Raw genomic sequence first — 22,175 nt, forward strand, 5'->3', positions numbered from 1 at the left:
ACATAAAGTTAAACTGGAAAAAGGTCACTAAGGTTGTATGCAAGGTGTTCAGTCTATTCTTCCTAAGTTCAGATCTTTGGTATCAACAAGAAGCTTCCTTAGTTGTTGTTTTTTTTTTTTTTCATCTTAGCTAGTGTCCTATTTTATGCTCTACTCTGCTCAGGGTCAGCATCACTGCAGATGATAAAAAAACAGGATCAATAAGATGATCAGAAAGGCTGGCTCAGTGATTTGCCTAAGCCCAGACTCACTTGACGTCACTGTTAAAAAGAGAACATGGGTCAAACTAAAAATGGATTCATATATTGAAGGCCATTCATTCAGTGTGTTTAATGGACTCAGAAGCTCATTTAGTGAGTGACTAGAGATGCCTTAGTGTTACTGAACCACCCACAAAGTCCTTCGTTCCAGCAGCAGTCAAATTATTTTAATGAACATGTTAGATGTGGTCTAGATCCAGCACCTTGGGATGCTGAATGGGAGTTGGCACTTGGTATTGAGCATTTGCAGCTCTCCAGTCACACGTGGTGGGTCGGCTGGCTAGAGCCAGACTATTGGCATGCTCAGCTAGCAACAAAAAGAAGCTTGAGAGAGGCAGGATATTGACGTTGCTGCTTGAGTCAAAGAAAGTGAGGGAGATCCTACTCTTCACCTTTACAACATCAGCCCAGGAGTTGTTTAGAGGTTCATCCAGGTGAGCTGGCTTCACAAAGTACAGCACGTCACGCTGTGGACGCTCCAGAGTGGCTAGACAAACAATGAGCTGTGTTTGCCATTAGAAAAGATCATTTATTATTTTCTCAATGATAGCAGCCCAGATTTGATGCTGAAGATCTTAGACAGAGATGCCATGGGCCCAATTTATCCTCAGCTTTTCCAGGAATGACAACAGCATGGTAATAAGCAACCACAGACAGAGAAGAGTAAAGTCCAGTAAAAGTGATTAGCTAACCTAGCCACAAGGCTAAAAACAAACCAAGACAAGCTTGCAGCAGTTGAGGCAGTCAAGTCAAGCTATATCTAGCCGACAGCCAATTTAGAATTATTACTGTAATTTAAGATCCTTACGTCCAATAACTAAAATATTTTACCTAAACATATTGGTAAAACAACCAGAATCTAAAAGCGGAACATAAAAATTGGCGTAAAAAATAATCCTTGGGTGAGATACCCCAAAAAACTGCCCCTGATGCTGTGCCATCGGTGTGTGAATTCATACGTACATCACTTTGGATAAACACGTCTGCCAAATGACTAGATGTAATTGTATAGTCAAATACTTGCCTATTTGCAGCCACGTTTGGATGAGTACTTTCACTTTCCACTAATTCTAAGCATGTCAACTACATGCCTAACTCAGCCCTCCCCTCCCTTATCCTAAACCTAATTCTAATGTCATACTCAAGGTTGAAAGTGGGTTGCACGAACACACACACACACACACACACACACACACTCACACACACACACACACACATACAGTCTTTATGCAAGCCTGCATACTGCATACTGATTATCATCCAGGGCTATTCTTACAGAAGTCTATAGATGTGTTCAGCATCAGGAAAGGAAGATAATGACTTTTTTTCATGGAGACTGGCCATAAAATTTAAACTGTAATGAAGCTAGGCGACAGGCATTTGGCATGCAGCAGACACAGGCATGCAAACAAAAAAATTACCCCTCTGTGTACTATTACTACAATGTATACAGTGTGTAATAATTGACAATATCCTGATGTGATCCATGTATCCACACAGGCTTGACGGTATTAGTAATTCATATAGTGTAATTCCATTCTATCACACCTATGGCTTAATGTTTATGTCAAACACCAGTGTATCAGTATCCCAGCCCTTAATGCACATAAACACACGTACACACGCATACGCATACACACAAACACACACACACACACACACACACACACCAATACTGGTGTGATCATTTTAATTCTTAGTGTATGCTCTCTGGTGTGCCTTAAAGCAGAGTATGCATTTCATTTTCTCACTTGTTTTCAATGAAATGAGGTATATTTTGAGAGAGAGGCTGAGACCAGAGAACAAAGAAATCATGAAGGTAACAGAAGAACAATACACCATGCAGCTGCCATCCTTTTCAATGATCCATCCATTCATTAAAAACATTAAACATAATAAACCCATCTTGTGATTTAGACATACTGTCTTAGAGTCATGAGCTTCTACCGTATAAGTAGAATCTCAATTATAGAACAATGCAAACAATACATTTTGTTCCAGTACCAGGCAGGCAGGAGGATTTGGCTCCAAATAATAAGGGAGGAGAGCTCAAGAGAAAGTTTAATTTAAGTACATTAAAAGTGAAAAAGTCTTCTTTAAATTGAGGCCGCTTATCAAAATCTCCTGAGTTACTGGAGTCAGGCTACACATGAGTTGGACAGATGGGTGATAGAGAACTTACATATCATGACATCACCCTGAATCCCCTCATGTAGAGGCAATGTCAGCTTCTTCTACGCTGAGCACCATACCTAGCTCTTTGTCCATTTTTCCAGACCACATTCATTTGCACAAAATACAAAAAATAGATAAAAGATATTATTTAGCTATCATAACTCACTTTTTGCATATTCTGCCAAGGTTCATGAGGCTCCAAAGGACAGACTGTAAATCACCCAGATGATTATCCTAAGAATTACATTTATACTGGACAACTCTCAACATTATTATCTTTATCAATGTTCAATGCCAGTGTAGGAACATAAGCTTTATATGTATAGAAATGTGAAAGAGACCAATCTAAACGCCAAATTATTTCGATTTTTAGTTACTGAAGTAGGTCAAGTTTGAAATGGACCTATTGAATAGAATTTTGTGTGGCAGAAATATTTTCCTATTGAATGACATGATTAAAGTTTGAAGTATACAGACAAGATCAGCAGGTGGGCTGGTGCAGTGTCAGCAGTGATGCAGCCATTGCACTGGACTGTCACATGAAGATGAAGCTCTTAGTTATTAGTTGATCTATGTTCCAACCGTCACCAAAGACAGAACTAAACTCTTAGTCTCTCTACACACTGACCCAAGAGAGCTCCATCCCATAAAGTTAAACTAAAACATTAGCATGCAGCAAAATCCAAAAACATTACTAACTTCAGGAGAATAGAAACACAAGTACAAATACACAAAGAGTTACTCAAATACGCCAGATTGGTAAGAAATCAGGTTAAATCCTGTCTCAGTTTGTCCAACAGGCAGTGCTTGGAGACATTTCTCTGGCTTTAGGCCTGTCCAGTTGATCATATTTGCAATGTGTCTGTGTCAGCTAATGAATGCTCATAAATCAGAATGGAATCCCTCCTGTCGCTCTGAGTGGTCATGGTTCATTAGCAGCCTTCTTTGACAGGTATGGGTAGAGAGGGCAGCATTTGATTGGTGCTCAGCTTAAAGCACCTCACATCTTGGGAACAGGATTACATGAGTGGAGTTTAAACAAAGAGCAGATATGGCCAGTCACCATGAAACATACAATTCACTTTTGAATGGAAAAGCCAACAGATACAATGATATTAAAACCACCATTGAGATATTTGCTTTTCTTTTTGTTTGATTGTAATCAACCAAATTAACCCTTTGAAAGGTTTGCTTTCGCTAATACTGCTAACAGCTCCACTTACCTTCAGCTCATTGTTGTAGTTTCCTGTTCCATCTGGATGCTATAGCGCTCCCAAAAAAAAGAGAGAGATTTATACTACATCTTGGGATGAGAGCTAGACTACAAGAAGGGATTCCCTGTTTTGTTGATTTCAAGAAAGCCTTTGATTGGATTGATAGAGATCATTTAGTGTAAATTAATTTATTCTGATATTGATGGTGAATTTTAAAATGCAAACAGAGCCTGGTACAAAACCCCATTTGTATGTTTGCAGTTTAATCATTCAAGGACTTTCTGGTTTCCAGCTCCATTTGGGGTAAAGCTACGAGATGTGCTCTCCACCACTTTATTAACTTTTTATGTAAATGGCTTAGCCCAAGAAATCAGGCAGACCAATCGAGGCGTATTGATTGATGATATGAACTTCAGTGTTTTGCTCTATGCTGATGGTTTTGTGTTGGCTGCTGAGACAGAGATGTATTACTGCTGGGAAGTGACGTTGGCAGATATAGAGGTGTCCCTGATGAGCTCCCTTAATGTGTCTTTTGTGGTTGTATTTTTGTGTTTCAGTGTCCTGTGTACCGTAAGTTTAGGAATCATCTGTTTGAGAACACAGTTAAGAAACTGGATTTGTATTAGTTGTCTATTGCTAACATGAGGAGTTGGCATCTTTGTTTTGGTGAAATTTCTAGAACATTAGTGGCAGCTAAGACAGAGAACATTGTATCCCTCAGAAGAGAGTATTCATGACAGTCATGTGAATTCACTTTCTTTTTAAATGGTTCCTTTTTGAATTTGTGGAACTGGACATTATGATGAGTCATGTGACCTTCCTTGTTGCTGTCTAACCTTAAGGTCAGATTGGATGCACATGGGTTTCGTGCAAGGCAGTCAAATTGTAGTGGGTTTGACCAGGTTTAATAAGTTGGGGTGCCAGTCAGAGTCAAGTCTGACAAATAAAAATGTAGAACCAAAGTAACAAGGTCAAACCATACAAAACTGGTTAACAAGCAGACAATGAATGACTTCCAGCAATTCAGCAGTGTATTAACAATCCAGTGAGCAATGTACAAGGATGTGCGTGTGTGTGGCAATTGTATTCAGTTCAATCCAGCAAGGTGACAGTCCGCCCTGGTTTCCCCACAGTTCAGTTTTCCCCGCAACTCAAAGTACACTCAAAAGTCCATTCCGGGTTTTGCCACAGATCTTCCAACAAAATCAAAACAGGAAATTAAACTGTTGCATACCACAGCGTCTCTTAGTGCAGTGCAACCATTAATAAAGCAAATATGTACAGTATTTATCTAGGTACTTACAATACGTGCTCTCACTCCACTGACTCAGCGCCGTCTCTCAGCTGTGTCTTAATATGTTTTCCTCTCATTTTTTTTTTCTTCTTTTCAAAACTGCGTGGATTGGATTGGATTATTGATTGACTGTGGGTGGTATCGGAGACAAACGTTAATGAATGTGGACAGTGAATAATCACACTCCTCCCCTTTAGTGGAAGCCGACCAAGGGTAAGGTGCAGTAGATGATCCAAAGGTGTATGGTTTTTCAGAATTACATTCTTGGTAGATTACTGGTTTGGAACTGGGCTTGATGTCTGAGTCAGATATGCTTTCATCCAGATAAGGTTCTCGTCTGGGGCAGACTCCTTCGCCCCTCCTCTTTTGGGAGCAGAACAAGCAGTGTCCGAGAAACCCAAGAAGACCTTGTCACCAGAGTCTTCCTCCAGGATCTCCAGAACACATTGGCACTCCTGCTCCTGCAGCTCTTGAGCTGGGGGGAAGCACTGCTTTAGCTGGGAAGTGTGCACAATCTTTAAGTCTTGGCCTGAATCCTCTAATACCACCTGATAGTTCACTGGCCCGACATGATCCTTGTCATTTAGGGGCTAATTTGGCTGCAAAGGACTTTTCAGCTTTGGAGAGTGGATGAACTCGTACCCAGACCCTAGATTGTTGTTACACTTCATGTCTCTTCGATGCTTGTCATAGTTCCTTTTCTGCTGGTGTCAGGCTGAATGCAAATTTTGGAAACAAAGGAACCTAAATTCTCCAACTGTGGTATCTTAGTATAAGCAAGAGTGTGTGGAGCTGTCTCCTGGGGTTGCAGTGTGTGACCAAGATTCAGCTCCGCTGGGGAAACTCCAGTGGACTCCTGGACTGCTGAGTTGATAGCAAACCGGATCTCCCAAAGTTTGTGTTGATCTCCAACATAGGAGGCAATCATTGTTTTTCGGGTATGGTTCACTCTCTCTGTTAGGATGGTTTGGGTGATAGGCAGATGTTAACTTGTGTCCCACATTCCAGGTTCGACACACTGTTTGGAAAACAGGCAAGACAAACTGTGAGCCATGGTCAGAGAGGATGAAGTTGGGCATGCCCCATCGAGTTAAGACATCTTTCACAAGGACTTGAGAGATCATTTCTGCTGTGGCATTCCTTATGGGAAACAGTTCTACCCACCGAGAGTAATAGTCCACGAAAACCAGTAGGTAGACATTTTGTTTGGGGCTCTTAGGGAATGGACCCATCAAATCTACCCCAATCATTTCCCAGGGCCGTTGAACTACAGTTTGCTTGAGTTTTCCAGCCAATTTTCTGTTTTCAGGTTTGTACCGTTGACATACTTGACAGTTCTGAATATGTTGTTGGATGTCCCCACTCAACTTTGGCCAATACACCAGATGTTGCAGTTTTCAGTGGGTTTTATGCCTACCAAGGTGACCACAGAGGGGGTCTTGATGGAAATACTCCAGTAGTAGTAGTATACTCCAGGCAGATATATACAGTTGGTAGATGGTTTTGTATGGTAGGGCGGCAACATGGTAGAGGAGACCCTCCAGAATGATGAATGATGTGGTTGAGTTTATGATAACCTTCCCGTTTTCTACCACCTTTTCATATAGGGTCCGACATTCGGTGTCTTCCTGCTGTGCCTTCCACACAGCCTCAGTGGAGAGGGGGAGCTCTTTTGATGGTCCCAGGGAGGCAGCCGTGAGGGTAGCACACACCGGTGAAATGGGCGGACCTTCTGTTGGGGCTTGAGAGAGGGCATCTGGTACCGTGTTGTACTTTCCCTTTCTATATTCCACATTGAAAGTGAACTCTTGGTGAGTAGATGCTTTCTGTACAGTGTAAAATGCAGGAGATGAAGTAAATCTGGGGCTAAAGACAGTCAAAGAGCAACAGGGGTTGGTCCACTGAGGGATGTGCAAATAGGTAATTACTGGTTTAGTATTTAATAATAGCTAATGTGATAGAGAAGTAGACATTATTTCTGACCTGAAACATATTTAAGCTAACATCGACTGGTTGATTAACATGTACTCTATGTACAGAATTTACAGTGTCTGTATGTATCTACAGTAAGCATTCATGTAAGTATGCATATATATGTGAGTACACTGCATATGTATCCATGTTTTTGCATGATTATTCAGCATGGAACATGTCGATATACTGTAATGGCAGTTAGAACAGGAATCAGATTAATGCACTATCCCTTGTAGAAGTAAAATCCTCTAGTTTTAGACGTGTTTTATGGCTATGCACTGATCTTGTTGGAATTGAAGATAAAACAGCAGCATGGTCTGAGTAAAAATTCTGTTGAGCATCAGCAGCTGACATGAGTGAAGACACAATCAGTCTCAGTAACTGCCAGCCTGCCTCAAGCTGCTGACCAACTCTCTATCAGGCTGATGAACAGCACTCCTCCTCCTCGCTGTTCTCTCAGCACAGGAGGCGTGACACCTCACAAATTTTCCCGCATGTACCGTTGATTCACACATGCGCACACACACACACACGCACACACACTCACACACACACAGTGGAAGGTGCGGCACTCACCATAACTTACAACAAAGCCTCATTGTCAGATGTTTCATCACAAGGCACCTACCAGATCCTGAACACGATCATTCTCTATACAAGATACACTGAATATAGATGGGGTTGGCGAAATGTTTAAGCTGTTGTCTAATAATAACGTTTGATAATCTTGAAAGACGTATTTATATTTGACCAAACTGAGATCATTCAGGGGGCACTTATATGTATATTATGTCATGGCATTTGTGAATATTTGATTCTAATTTTGGCACCCAGTACCAGTGGCGGAAAGTAACAACTAATGTTGACTCAAGAGCTGTAATTACATAGAATTTTGTAAGTAATAAGTACTTGAGTGCCTCCATTTCAAGCTACCTTATACTTTTCCGTGACTAGATATCAGAGGGAAATATTTACTCTCCTATACTTACTGGGTACACCAGAGGTCAAGGTTTTCCATACAATATAAATGTTCAGTTTATAGAATATGATGCAATGTTAAAGATTAAACTACCCAGCATTATACGCACTACTTAAGAATAGCTGAGTACTTTTATTTTAGATACTTGTTATATAGTATTTTATAGTATTTTTCTGCTAATACTTATGTACTTCAACCTAAGTAGGATTTTGAATTTGACCATTGCTCAGCAAAAATTCATCATCATTGTTACAAGTATTTAAATAAAGACTCTTAAAGTTAACTTTAACAGTTGGTGGGTGAACTTAAATCTTATTAACTCCTATCACCTTTTGTATTGACCCTCCTCAATTGTTTTTGTCACATTTAGATTTGTCCAGATCCTTCAAATAGGTCAGGAGTGTTCTTCTGGGCCATGCAAGTAATTTGAATTGAATATTTTGCCAGATGCATGTGCAATTACAGATTTCCCCCAAGGATATTGAAATTTGATGAACTGTGATGAATGTTATTCTCATTACATTATCAGTGTAATGGAGTGTTTCAGTCAGGACTGTCTTAGGATCAGATGCGCCCAGTAGTATTCAAGAGGTTCATTGCTCCATAAAAGGGGGACAACAATGCTATGAAACCAGTACACCTGTATGTGTGGTATACTGTGTGATGCAGTGCCACCGCTTGTTATATTGTATTCATTCTTGATTTATCTACCAATTATTTTACAGATTAATACAACTCTGGTTTTGTTCAAAAAATGTCAGAAAATCCCATTTTTCTAAAGCTATATGTGACTTATTCAAATTGTTTGTATCATCCAACCAAGAGTCCAAGAGTACATTTCACTGAAGCTTAATTAAAAATGTTGGATTTCTACTGCTCTTATGGAGGCTTTATTTCAGACAGAGTGGGTACTACCTTCAGAAAACTGGACATGGTGGAGAGAGAGGAGAAAAAAACAGATGGGTTTGTTTGGGCCATAAACATTTCATATGCTTACTGGGCTATTATTACAGATGATATTAATAATAACAAACCTTCTTGTCAGAGCTGTGATAGCGGTGTTGTGGATAAATGAGATATTTTTGTTGAATCTGATTGATACACCTCTTTGTTTTGTGTTGTAATGAGCAGAAACAATTTGGATGAATTGTTGTGATTTAGATTTATTGTAATCTGTTGATAGATAGAAGATAAAGGAGTTGCCTCAGTTAACATACACCTATATGTAGATTAATCAGATTGTTTAATATTGAGAACCAATGCTGCAGACATTCAGGGTACCAGTTTTAGAGGTGACGTGTTACAGTTCAAAAGTTAATGTGAGGGGCTGCTTTGATGTTAATAGATGTTTGTGTCAGAGTGTGTGTGTGTGTGTGTGTGTGTGTGTGTGTGTGTGTGTGTTGAAAGTGAGTGTAAATCATCATAAATCATCATGTGTCATAGTTTGATTTGTGATTGATGATGCAGTGTGGTTGTTGATGTTCCATAATGTGACACACAAACCACACTGAATCAAAGTAGCTCTCCTTCGCTTATGTCCTTCAACAGCATCCTGAAAACACAAACCTGTGGTGAGAAGGCCACTAAATTCAGGAAGTCCTCACTAAAGATGTTCCTCTTGTAGATGTAGGGGTGAACAGAGTAGGGCTCTGGATGGCCAATGTGCCGCCATGACTCTTGGTCAGTGGTGGAATTTGCATGCACTTGTTACACCACAGTATCCGCTTTATTGATGCTGCTGTAATTTGGAATTTCCCCTCGCAGGACTTAGGAATATTGAATTGCATTGAATTGAAATGAACTGACTCCTTGTTGATATCCATCAAATAGCAGAGGCTCAGTTCCATACCATTTGCCCTTTAAAGCATATTTGGGTTAATGTAAATCATTTAGAAACTTAAATGTAAATATGTGAAGGTCACTACATTACTATTATAGATAGTAATATATGGCTAATATAGCCTACTGCTGTACATTCATACTGGGGGTGCTGTATATTTCTGCCTTGCAGATCTCGCCTGGAACACTGGTCTGCACTGATGTCCTTAAAATTTGAACAGCAAAAGCAGCTAAACCTAAAATGTCTCTTTTCACAAAATAAAATGAATTGAAATGGAATATTCAAATCAGAATCAGATACTTATATTTAACAAATCACTGACATTATGTCAAATGTGTGGTTGGTGCAAGGTACACAGCACTATTCAGAAGATCATGCGTGTGATCTTTATTCTGCATTCACTTTAATGAGCAGCTGGAGAGTGCAGCCTAACACCCTAACAAGGTTGTATTCGTCAAAGCCCCATTAGCATTCCATTAAAATACAATCCATGTTATAAAGATGGTGCTGGATACCGGTTGAAATAACGACACACTACAGGGTGCGGGTGAAAACTCATATACTGGTAACATTAAGAGAGACCGTAGTGCTTATATCACACACACTGAGGCACACATATATAAACATACAGCATTCACACAGTCTAATGTAAACACATGATTATTCACTGACTGAGTGTACCTAGTGTGGGAGTCAGTTACATGTTATATAACCTCATGAAACCCTTAAAAAACATGATCTCATTTTTGAGAGGATTCACATTCAAATTAGTGTCCCTGTTTTATACATTTCATAACGACATTTACCAAGAAAACAATGTGGCAGTCTTTGCTCTGTCCTCAGAACATAATGCAGTCTTAAATGGACAGTGGATGTTGTGTGTGTGTGTGTGTGTGTGTGTGTGTGTGTGTGTGTGTGTGTGTGTGTTAGAAATAAAACAGTGTCTGCAGATAAAGTGCTGACTTAAAGCTGGGCGAGTGTTTGACAGTTCACATCCGTATCGTGCACATCCACTGTAGAAATGGTAGAAATTATACATTCTTGACCTTGGAAGCGGTAGTTTCAGAAAGAAATCTTAAGTGGAGGTCCAGTCACTCTCATGCATCTTTTGGTCAGTTTTGGTCAGAGTTTGCTCAAATGGAGATGGCTCAGTTGTCACTGTATGATCAAACTATGGAACACCTGTGACCTGTGACAGGCCTCTTGTAGTTACAGTAAAAATGTCTTTTTCATCAACACATTGGCCTGACTAAACTACGCTGAGTGTGCCTGCAGTCATTCCTTCATTCCCACACTGTCCTGATATTTAGCAGAAGAAACTCCCCTTGTAGAAAGACATTGCCAGTTCTTCTAACTTCTTTTCAGTCACACAAGATGAAGTGTGAGACGGGACACATTGGGCCTGCAAAAAACACACTTGTATGCACAGATTTGTTCAGTGTCACACACCAGTGATTTAAAAGATGTTGGTACATTCATCAGTTTGCTATGTGCAAATTTCCCTTAGAATATTCATAAGTGGTCCAGACCCGTCATATAAATCTTGTCCAGATAGGCCGCAGTTACACTTATATGAATTTAATTTAAAAGAAATAAATCATCTTTGTGCAAATTCAAGTGTTTAAATCTCACTCATTACGATAGTCTCTTGGTCCAGGACTAGATACATTTTCCTCCATGTGTGTCCTTGCATGAACAGTTTGGACAATCCTGGCCTGCAATATAAAATTGTTTGGTGTCAGAGTCAGGATGTGTTATTATCAAGTCCAAATACAGACAGCTATGCTGGAGGAAAATGTTATTACTCTCCTGCACAAGTCAGGGTTAAGGTTGCGAATGTGAAACGCTGGTTTAAGTGCTTTAATGCAGGTTAAGTGAGCACCGTGTGCAAAGTCTCAGGGTTGCTTTACACTTTCTGACTTGAAGTGGCAGCGAAGCATCAAAATCCATATTTTATTTTGAAGGTTTGAAGGTCACACAGAAGAGGCCAGCGCTGCTTACATTGCAATAACAGGCCAGTTTACGACTACGTCTCCACACAGCAAAGTGCTGATACACCAGGGGAAGCCAGGGTGGGGGTGTTATTGAAAGCAGCATGAATTTACCGATCAGCTGTTTTAAGTGGACCAGTGTCTCCGCTCCCTCAGGTATAATTAAAAAAGTAAACATAACAACACCAGCCCCTGTAAGCAGAGCCATCTTTATGAGCTTCACATGCACAATTCAGCTTCCATGTGTGTGCACATTCTATTTGTATATGTAAATGAAAACACTATGTATATTTTTTTAAAGTGTAACCAAGTTGCAGATGTATACAACATAAGAGTATCTATCATACAATACTAAGTGCAATACTGTGCCAATACATTACAGCACACAGCACAAATCAAGAGTCATGCAACTTTATTTTAGGATGAGTAAATCATGTGCTTCGTATGCTTATATTTCTGTGTTTCTGAATCCAAGTAATGCAAGTGGATGTTGTGTTGAGAATTCTGTTGCTATCTTTTTAAGTATTTATTTATTTATTTTTACTGGTTTCAAGGTGAGATGGAGAAAAGAAAAACAAATCTTTCTGCAAAAACCGTGGTTCACATTTGTGGTATTGATTGCTTACTATCCAGTTTTCCTGCCCACTTCCCACAGAGACTGACCAACTGTGTGAAGGTGGGCCGCAGCCTCCACACCATTTTTTCCCACCTCACAACATAAAGGACAAACTACTTCCTGCAATGACACTGAACGTTGGCCGTGGACATAGATATGGAAACTGGGCTGGAGTAGACACAACAACTTGCAACTTAACAGGGAAACAATTTGAGAGTGCAATCAATTAGTTCATGCACACAAATGCTATTCTCTCAATGAAACCTGCTAGTCTCACTCAAACCACTGTAGAAAAATACAGTATGACATTAATTACACCATCAATATATATCTGAATAATACTACTCTGTTAGTACTTCAATAGTGTTGTGATTCCATGCACATTCAGTTAACTGGAGGTTTTGCAGCAGTGCGTCATGATTATTTAATAGCTGAACTGTTTAAAATGACCACAAGATGGCAAAGTGGCTGGCTGCACCACTGACTCAGTGCAGTCCATCTGGGTTTAATGTGTGACCAGTGATATTAAAAAGGTGGAGGTAAACAAGACATAGTATGGATGATTGTTAAAGTTCTCTTAGGATAAAAAAAATTCTGGCAGCCATTGATGCCTCACCACCCTGCTTTCTGTCTGTTTTTTTGTCCTTGCATCACACACTCAGACACACTTTGACACACACACAGATATGCACGTACACAGGCGTGGTTGAAAACACACACATTTTGTGAGGTGCCATCTGGGGAGTGATCTCACCCTGTGATAGTGCTGAATGACTCCTTCCTGCACCATTTGGGTGGAATGATTAATCGCCCTCCTCAGTTAAAGCAACTCTTTAAGAGAACACAGCATACCAATTTTCTGCAAGAGGAAAAACAAACAAAATATTCATTAACCTACCACACAACTGTCTCCCCTCCTCTCTCTCCTTCTGCTATGCACACGCACACATACACACACACGCACACTAACTCATGGCACTGAGACAGGTCTATTACTGGCAGGCTCATTCTGTTTGTTTCTTGTACAGTCTGCAAAACAAAGTCAGTGTTCTTGTCCTCCAGGTAACCTCAGCAGTTATGAAAGCTGCAGAGTATGAAGTCGAAAGATTCCCTCCCTGATTTGGTTCGAGTTGCCAATGTCAACCCCAAATCCTCAAATGTTCTCCAAGATCTCTCTCCACATTGTAAAACTAAACACAGTTCACAGAACTAACACACACCACACCAGTGAAAAGAACACAGTCATGTTGCAATAGAAAACAGTCAGGGTCACTGAAAGGGAGGGTCAGTTTTCAAAGAGTATTTGTTCGTCTGTGTTTGCTTGGCTGCAGAAAGAAGATGAAAAATATGTCTTTGTCCTCAAATAATATGCTGTGACGTCTTAGAGGAGTGTGTTCCTTACAGGGTGACACTATTCCACTCTATTGTTGGGATCAAAAGACAGTACGATTAAGTTACCAACCAATACCAACCATCCTCCTCAGTGCCAAATATGGTCACTTCTGGCACCAAAATAAGCTTAATGTCTATACAGCTGAACATATTTCATTACATGACCCTAAAACACTCATTCTAGCACAGACTGCACTTTGATCAAAACAAGTCATTAATAATATAATGCTAGATGTATTTGGATTTAAGTTGAAAAAAAAAAAAAAACATCAGTTAAAATCATCAGTTATGCCATTAATGCCAGGAAGAAAGTTGAATTCTGATACTGAATATCAGTACTGTATGTGTAGCATGTGGCAATAGAACCATACAGACAACATGCACCCTAGCTCCACTTTTGCCTGTCAAATTAAGCTCGGAAAACGAACACGTTCACAGGTCAGGGACTGTATGAGACGTTACTTTTTGAATTTGTGGAGTTTGTGGCTGGACCATGATCTGTAATAATAGACCATATACTGGCCTACCTGGCACTGCATCATAGATTTGCTTGGGTCCTGTTCACTTCCCACAATGTTACATTGTTCTACAGTGAGTCGTGCGCCCACGTCACCAATACCTCACAGGCAGGTTTCCACAGTGTCTGGCATTTCACTGCGATCAGTAGTTAGCAACAGCCACGATTCAATGCAACTATCTGAGTCAGCACATACAGTCAGACCTAAATTTATATATTTTGATCAGTATCTCATCTGACCACATCTCAAGCGCGTTCGGCACGCGTAATAGTCACTCAACCTGACCGAATGTACACAGGTGAAACTAATCAATTAACGTCGCTGTGCCAACCAGAAACAGTCGTGGCATCCTACAGAGCATATATACTGCATCTGTCTTAGAGCACTCGAGAGACAGAGAGAGACAGACACACGGAAAAAACGTAAATGATGATCGTTGTCCGCTATTACCCACGTCATTTCATTCCAAATACCAATGTTATCATTGTGATGCTTAACGTTATCTACAAAGATGGAGTACATCACTGCTTTGAGGAGGAGGAGGAGGAGGAGGAGGATGAGGCTGAGGATCTACCATCGAAGGACCTCATATTTAGACATGAGTGAGCAGGAGTGCAGGTGGGCCACGAGAATAACGCCTTCAACACTGTAGGCTATGCATTTTTCTTTAATCATCTACTCTTTTGCAAGTCACAGGAACAAATTACATCTGCCAAGGGAGGTCGTCCACGTGGTAGCACGCATCATGGCCCCCGATGCGCACCCCGGCTGCGCTCTCCCAGTCGCGGTAAGAGTCACAGCAGCTCTGACCTTCTTCACCACCGGGTCTTTTTAACATACCGTGGCCTCGGTGGTGGGGATCAGTCAGTCCGCTGTCTGCTCAGCTATACATGCAGTTTCCTCCAGTCTAGTCCGACATGCAAATGAGCACATCATTTTCCCTGCAACACCTGAGAGCCAGCTGGAAACTAAGCGAGGGTTCTTGTTGAAATTTGGATTCCCCGTGGTCCTGGGAGTGATCAACTGCACTCATGTGCAGTTGCGCACCCCAGAGACCCAAGCCCACATTTATGTGAGCCAAAAGGGGAGTCCATTCCATCAATATCCAGGTTACCTGTGACTCAAATTGCCTGGTGACAAACGTGTATGCCAAATTCCCAAGGTCGTTCATGCTGGCGAATTCTAGCATCCCTACAGTCTTTCAGCAAGTTAGCTAATGTTACTCAGTTAGATAAAAGCTGACTTACACAGTAAAACTCAACTTTACTTGTAAATTTACACAACAAAACAACGTCTAGAACAGCACAGACAACATATCTGGTCAATACTTACATTGTAGGAACCTAGTAAACCCTTGGATGTCCATGAATGCCAAAACACAGCAGAATTCCAAACAAAAAGTCAGACAGTGGAAATGAAAGAGCTGACAGCGAAACCGCAAAGCTGACAGCCAGAGACATCTAAAAAGATTTGTTTGATTTTATTGGCACAAATCTGATTCCATATGCTATTTATTGAATGAAACACAACACACACATATCCAGGGTCTTCTTCCTCTTTTAATGGTGAATTGCAAATGGGCAGTGCACTCACCCCCAACTCCAGCGTAACAGAATCCTTATATCCTTGTTATCAGTTCTGTGTCATGAAAATATGTGACAAAATGTTTCAAAATCAAATTTCCAGAACTGTTTACAAAGATTGTTTTAAGGCTCATTCTTCACATTCCAGTTCTTTCCTTACTAACTGTCTTTCAATTGCATATTTAGAACAAAGATGACATGATCAACAGTCTCCATTTGATTGCAGATGTTGCAGTTTCTGGTTGGATGCTTTCTGATGAAGTGTAGGGATTAATTTAGATTAGCACCTCCCACTCTGATCCTAATAATCAGACACTCTTCTTCCCTCCTTTTCCCCAAGTGACCTACAAATGTATCCTCTCAGATCTTCCCATAATCTCTGCCACTTGATTTTGTTCTTCATATTGCTATATGGACAGTAGTTCTCTTTGCCAACTAAACTTTCAATTCGGGAACATACAATAGGTTTCTAGGAACATGAGTAAACATACATATACATAGTATGTAAATACAGTAATATTAATACCCCTTATGTAGAATAGTGTTCACATAAGCCTGCAAATTGAATACATACTGAATGTACTGGATCAAATATGGAAAAATCTGTTATTGGTTGAGGGAGTAACCCTTGTGGAACAGCTGCCATTAAAACATTTTTACCACATCATTGATTCCTAATTCCTTAGTTATATCTGAAATAATAATGCAATAATGCAGGGCCTTCTTGATTTTGTTACTTTCCCAACACCTTTTTTATTGGGAGTAAATTTTTATGCCCCTGCAGATTCACCCGATAATTGTCATTGTCAGTATCCAAGCATTTCTCCAACTTCCACTTGTATTCCACTATTATATATATACATATTTGCATGTGCACGTAACTGCTACACATGCACAACAAAAATGCAATGCGCAACATCCAGGTCTTTCAAAAAGCACCTTTGTGTGCAACTGAACTGGGTCTAGGATCACCTTAGTAGGACGCTGTAAATGTTACAATCCAGCAGATGGCAGCAATGCAACACTTGCATGCCAGCCACCATAAAACTCAGGAGCAGAAGAAGAAGAGGACAGCAACAGTCACTGGTCATCAATATACATTTCTCCTCTACTCATCAATACCAATGAAGTAACCTACTGTGAGTGATTTCCAAAAAAAATGTAGCGTACAAAGACAGCACCGAATTGTGGTGCATCCACATTTCGGAGACAAAACAACATTTTTCACAAGATCAAAGAATTCCAATCATCCATCATTTGATAACACCAAAAGAATAAGGAGCACACAAGCATCAAGCTCTGTGTAATCTTTTTCTTCCAGCATTTCATAAGGCTAAACCTGCATGTGTTATGTCTTTATGTGCAAAGGTTTTCTTTATTAAAGCAGCTTGGAGTGAATTTCAGAGGTGCTTATCATATCACATTTCACATATCAGAAACCACCTTACAACTTGACAGAAACTCCACTGTGAGAGAGTCGATGTGTTTGAAGCGAGCAGGAAAAGGCTTGGCAGTGTCCGCTGAGTAAGACATGGTCCAAATAGTAAATACAAGCAATCCAGTTTGTTACTCCGACATTTACAAGGTGGTTAAATTGTCTCTTCCACTGTCTTTGAGCAGTGCAGCATGTGAGAGGAGATTCTTACATCACAACAGAATAAAAACAAAGGACAGACCTCATCAGTCACATACTCATCTCTCAGCTCTGATGCACATTCACCTGTCAAAGATGACCACAGAGACATTTGACTCAAAGCCAGCTGTTGACCTGTGGAGGTGCATCTACATCATCTACCATGCAGAAGGCTAATTACACTACCCTGACCACATACCTGTGTGAAAATGAATTCCCAACATGAAAATGAATACATCTACCAAATAAGAAACCATGTATCCAATTATATACTTAACCACCCACAGCCATATTATCTACAAGAAGAACTACTGGCTGCTCACTGCTGTAAAGGAGTAAACTCCAGGTGAATGTGAGGTGCTCTTAAGGTAAAGCTAAACTCTAACCTTGAGAAATAGGGGAGCCATAAGCTTACTTCCAGCACATCAGCAGCTTAGTGCTAATTTGCCTGAAGTAAACCTATGGCTGCCCCTTTTCTATAGTCTACCCATATTATCTAATTATATTAAAAGACCTCCCTTCCTGCACCTAAGAGAACAGCGACACCACCCTCTTTATTTGCTTGGGTTTTCCTAATCAATACTTCTACTGGAGAACTGTGCTCTTCTTAATCCACTCCAACATGATGACAACAGGTCATTTTCTCCTGTATAGTATGATCATCTTTCTGTGGCCATCCTTGCCATTGTGTTGCATATCTGTGATTGTAAATCTATAGATCTATAATTGTCTGATAGACTGTCTGTCCCAGGTGTTTTTACAGGAACAATAACAGCTTCGTTCAGCACTAGATCTTATCATACAGCTGCTCTAATCTTGCCAAGCTCATTTAATTTGAATAACCAGAGGAGGGGAACCCTGGGCCTCTGGGCTGTATACCTATCATGTATGTTTTTGTTATTGCACAATAGGATGTTGATCTAATAGTTGCTGCTTTTTAATCTTACCCTCATCTGTTAAATGACCCAAACAGTGAACTTTAACAATGATCATTGCCAACATTTCTGACTCCTCAAAAGGAGTCCTATTTGTAGCACTGGTGGATTAATTTTCTGTCTTATTCCCCTAATCTTTTGAATAATTCCACATACTTGATCTACTGGTGTGGTTCTCCTGGTACTTGAACAGAATCCTCTCCAACATGACCCTTTTGCTCTTCTGATTGCTTTCATCACTACTACTTGAGTCATTTTAATGTCCAATAAAGGCTGTCAAAAATGTCTTCTTCTAAACTATCTAAAGATTTTGTTTCGATCTTTAATTGCTTCAGAGTTTTCTTCATTCCACCACGGTATCATTTTAACGATCTCTTTTCTATTTTTTTAATTATGCTTTTCCCAAATGTTTGACAACTACTAAATCTCTACTACACCTGTGGTAAATGTGTTTCAATCAGGAGAGACAAGTGAATGAAGTAAAAACAATTGTTTATTATGACAGATGATATGTGATAATTAAGTCTTATCAGAAAGTCTTTGGCGAATAGACTCCACAGGGAGATTTAGTAATCGAGGAGCATCACCCTGAGCAGCTGCAAGATAAATCCCTCCGTGGAGTCCAGACACTGGTGGGGGTGGTGGCTGATAGCTTTGCTGAGACTGATAGGCTGATGAGGAAGATGAAATGATGAAGCTGAAGAATTGCAAAGACTGGGCGGTGATGGGGAGGTGGAGGGGTGTGAATAACAGCAGCGTGAAAGAACGAAGGCAGAGAGAGAATCATATTCACAAAGACAGCAGTGAGATGATAGGCTAACAGTGAAGGAATGTCACTCTGCTATTGGACAAAAGTGACCTGCTGATGAGAACAGCTAATATCTTAATTGACAGCCACAGACAATGACAGCAAAGAAATTATGAGTGAGCATGTGAGAGAGGAGTGAGTGCAGGATGGTTTATGAAATAAGCCACAGACCTAAGAATGCAGAAGATCGTCTTCCTGCCTGAACTTCCACTCGAACTTCATATCCAACCATAAGATATTCTTTCTTACTAAAGGTTGCCCTCCCTGACCACCATGTCTATCTTGTTCTTCATTGAATGAAAGTCGATTCACTGTCACATCTTGTGACACTTTGCTGCTTTAACATATAACACTTTGTTTTGCGTCCTTCAGTCTGTTTAGCACTTCAGAAGCTCGACCATCAAGCTCTGGACCACAATCACAGGATTTCAACTCACCGTATTCCTGTTCTCCAGCGCACGATAGACTGATATCAAGTTGGAACGCACTTTATGAGGTCTCCCATACTGGTTTCTAAAGGATCTTCACTGATCATTCTTACAATATGCCCTGAGAATATGAGTCAAACTCCATTGGATGGATGATATGCTGTGCAAAATTCAAAGTGTTAATGTTACCTGAAGCAATTGGGGAAACAAATGATTTTCTGCTTCACTAACTGAATGCGTGTAGGCAGTATAATGTTGTACTGCTACAATCACACAGCTTTGTTCAGCTCGAGCTGTAATCTCACATACGGCTCAGGAAGTTTGCATATATAACATATCTACATCCCTCATAGAGAATGTCATCAGGAAAAGAATCACTGAAAGAGAGCCGCTTTTTATAGGCGATTTAAATCCAACAGACCATAACCTCCTCCAGAGCAGGTTAGGTGTGCGACATAAGTTACCATAGTGATCTAGCCTGGGTAAAAGATAGAGCCACCGTTATAACATTGAAAATTCTGGCTTTAGGCTCAACACACCTCTGTAACCCATTAATCTTACTTCATAGTGCCCCCCTCAGTGTTCCTGTGTGTTCCATATGTCACCATAACAGATTTAACATGTTAGATTCTCATTGTAGTGCCAAAGAGCACTAACACATATTTGATTAGAAATAAGTCTATGAAAGCTCTCCTGCATCGTTCTTTGAAACCAATCATTGATATGTCCTAAAGGACTGGCCCTGTACTAACTCTTTGTATGTGGGTGTGGATATTGCGTGCATGTGCATGAAGATAGAGAGGGATGTTAAAATAAAAGGAATGGTATGCAGCAATGTAGGGAGACTTGCCACAGGGCAGTTTGCCAAATGAGGAACAGATTGCACAGAGATGATAGCAGATGGAACATCAGCCAAACATTCATGCACAGCATACACACGCTTCAACATACTGTATATTCTAATGGAGACAGCTTTTATTCTCCATTCTTTTTGAATGCTGAATGTTGACTTGTCATTCATTGCAGCTTTGGCTTGGATTATGTTAACATCTATTCTTATTTTCTCTTGATTTTTGTTGACACTTACCAAGTGTATAATTGTTACAATGTGATGACAGCACATGGTGTAGGCGTGTGTTGCTTTAAACTCATTTATTTTGCCCCAGGTATTGGATCTGTATGCTGGAGTTTTGACATTTGTACTGTAGGAAAACAAAAACAATGTTAGCACACATCAAACAGTAGTTGATATGGTTTTAAAAATGTTGTCATTAAGCATTACAGGATTTTTGCAGAAGATTTGCCCAGTATCAGCATTCTCGTCTAGCAATAGGGAAGGTGGAGAGGTGAATAGAATTTGTTGGTAGGGGTCTGTCATTCCCAGTCTAGAGTGGAGGCTGAGAGAAACTGCATCAGGACAACATGGTGGTGTGTGATAGGAGATTTTACTAGTTATGTCTGAAACCAAATTTAAAGTATATTGACGCACACATAAACAAGTCAACAAATTCCTCAGTGAAACTGGGCCATCTTCCTCATCACCAAATTCCCAACTGAAACAACTTAATGTTCTCAAGGAATTTTCCCTGACTGGAAAGATGGACTAACAATGTGTGGAAATCTGGATGTGCCCATTGTTTGTTTGCTCCATAGAAAACCTCTTACATACATACAGATTCATCGCTATATGATTACCTTCCATCTGTACGAGGATTATTGCTGATTATATTACTTTTTACGAATAGCTGAAAAAAGAGTGCCACACACGGAAGCTGCTCCTTTAAGATAGGTAACGCCAGAGTTGGTCACAGTGCTAGGCACACCATGTGATCTGAACTTCCTGTGTTGTCAACAGCATCATGTGGAACAGGTACATGCACCTGTTCTTGTCATCTGCATCACATCCAGTACATGCCAGTGCCATTAACGATTAGAACTACTATATACAACCCCGTTTCCAAAAAAGTTGGGATGTTGGCACTGGCAACACATTAGTAACATGATTGGGTATAAAAAGGTCGTTCTGAAGTAAAGATGGGGAGGGGTTCACTACTCTGTGACAGACTGCACTGACAAATACTGCAGCAATTTAAGAATAATGTTTCTCAGCATAACAATGCAAAGAATTTGGGGATTTCATTGTCTACAGTATATAACATCATTAGAAGATTCTGAAGGCGTAAACGATATTGGATGGCCGTGTTCTTCAGGCCTTCAGACGACAGTGCATTGAAAACAGATATGATTCTGTAGTGGACATCACAGCATGAGCTCAGGAACACTTCCAAAAACCACTGTCTGTGAACACAGTTCATCGCTGAATCCACAAATGCAAGATTATACTCTACCATGCAAACCATATATAAACCAGATCCAGAAATGCCTCTGCCTTCTCTGGTCCTAAGCTCATATAAGATGGACTGAGGTGAAATGGAAAACTGCAATCTGCATGTTTGTGAAGGCACCATTAATGCTAAACAATATATACAGGTTTTGGAGCAACATATGCTGCCAAGTAGATGAGGTTTTGCTTAT

Source organism: Chaetodon auriga, chromosome 1 (assembly GCF_051107435.1).
Source record: "Chaetodon auriga isolate fChaAug3 chromosome 1, fChaAug3.hap1, whole genome shotgun sequence".
Taxonomy (NCBI): domain Eukaryota; kingdom Metazoa; phylum Chordata; class Actinopteri; order Chaetodontiformes; family Chaetodontidae; genus Chaetodon; species Chaetodon auriga.